A 2,139-nucleotide genomic window follows, 5' to 3' on the forward strand; every position below is an offset into this window, starting at 1 on the left:
GATGAATAATAAAAACCTTACCTGCCTGAATGAAACACAGCCTACACTTATTCGTGTACGGACACGATCGGTATTATATCTTACGTTTTGCAGCTGGAGTGTTTCAGTAAAGCCTTGGAAAACTGTTGATTTCTCTTCAAACAGTGACCATCTTCCTGTATACTTTGATATCGCATGTCCTGTGAAATCTCTTGAAAGGACAGAGAAAACATTGATAAATTACACAAAAAATAAAGTCTGCTTGCGTTCAAATATTAGGGCAGTGTCTAGTGGTCAAAATAAAGACCTTGGCAGAAATGTCTGTTCCGCTTTAGAAATATCCAAGAACACTTCAGAATGTGTAATTGCTTCGGCGTCAATCAAAAGTACCCAACCTAGCAGATGGTGGAATACTGAGTGTACACGAGACTATAGAAGAAGGAAAGCTGCATGGAAATGAGTTATATGTAATCAGAGTCCAAAAAATCTAGAAGGATTATCAGTTCATTGCGGCAACATTTAAACGCACTGTATCGCGAGCGAAAGAGCAATATGATCAAGAACATTTCGACTACTTGTCTAAATCGAATAACAAACGTGTTTTATTCAATTTCCTTCGCAGTAGGAAAGAGATCCTATACCAGAAAACATTGACTCAGTAGTTCACACCTCACAAGAACTACAGGAATCATTAAATAAATTGGCTGAAGGATTATAAAACAGGTTCTCAACGCGTCTTCCTAATTCGGCTTACACACCAGCCATCTATGACTACATAGAAATATCGATTGATTGATTGATATGTGGGGTTTAACGTCCCAAAACCACTAATTATTATGAGAGACGCCATAGTGGAGGGCTCCGGAAATTTCGACCACCTGGGGTTCTTTAACGGGCACCCAAATCTGAGTACACGGGCCTACAACATTTCCGCCTCCATCGGAAATGCAGCCGCCATAGAAATATCGACTTCCGAATTAAATCAGGCTATGGAAAGATTGCCAAATGCAGTACCAGGCCTTGATGGAATAACAAAAACAATGCTAAAAATACTACACAGGGAATATTTGAATGATCTTTTAGGTCTCCTCAATTATTCCCCTATAGCATTGACCCTTTATGAATGGAAGAGTGCGGTAATTATACCATTGCTTAAGAAACAAGGGGGAGACTATAATTTAGACAACATACGACCGATAGCCTTAACATCTAATCTAGTAAGACTTATTTAAAGGGTACTTTATGGCCATATAATTAGGTTAATAATGAAAAACAACTGTTGAGTTCTCTCCAAATTCCGGGTTTTAGATCTGGATATTTTATATGGCATGCACATATGTCGATCTGGAAAGTCGTATTTATATTGCCTGTAACAAAAGGCAGTATGCGGCTTTAGTAACGTTAAACATATGTAAAGCATACGATAGTGTAGAGTATACTCTATCCTGATTAATCAGTTATGGAGTCATGGGCTTCCACGTTATATAGTAGCATGGGCGACGGAATTTTTAAGTGGAAGAGAATTATATTGTTATCAAGCTGGTTTCTCTTCCTGTAAGCACAAGCAAACCCGAGGAGTACCTCAGGAGTCAGTACTTTCCCCCGTATTATTCAACATATTGCTTAGTACCTCCCCGTTCAGCCAGATGTGAAAACCTATGTTTATGCCGACGACATTGCTTTCTTTGCTATGGCACATGACATCCACTGTCTTTACACTATCTTGCAAGCATATCTAAATGAAATAGAACATTGGCTGGATGGATTGATGTTGAACCAGAATACCAATAAATGTGCTATTCTCGTTTTTCCTGTCCAACATCCCGTGCACATATCTATTAATTACAAGCTCCAAGATATCCCACAAATACAATCATTGAAATACCTTGGAGTTTGAAATACCTTGACTCGGCATTCACACGCACTTTCTTTAACACCATATTTTGCTCGTACTAACTTGTTCAAATTTTCCTTCTTTCCTCGTACGATTGAAGAGTGGAACGATTTGCCTGCAAGCAGTTTACACTCTCCCGATCTTATTTACGCTGAAATTTGAAGTTGTTTTTCTAACTATTCCAACTATTTTCTCTTTTCCCTCCCCACTCTTTCCTTTTGTTGCTTTTGTATAAATATGTCACGCTTTCCACTTTTTACTCTCTT

This window comes from Rhipicephalus microplus, chromosome 1 (assembly GCF_043290135.1).
Source record: "Rhipicephalus microplus isolate Deutch F79 chromosome 1, USDA_Rmic, whole genome shotgun sequence".
In the NCBI taxonomy this organism is placed as follows: Eukaryota; Metazoa; Arthropoda; class Arachnida; order Ixodida; family Ixodidae; genus Rhipicephalus; species Rhipicephalus microplus.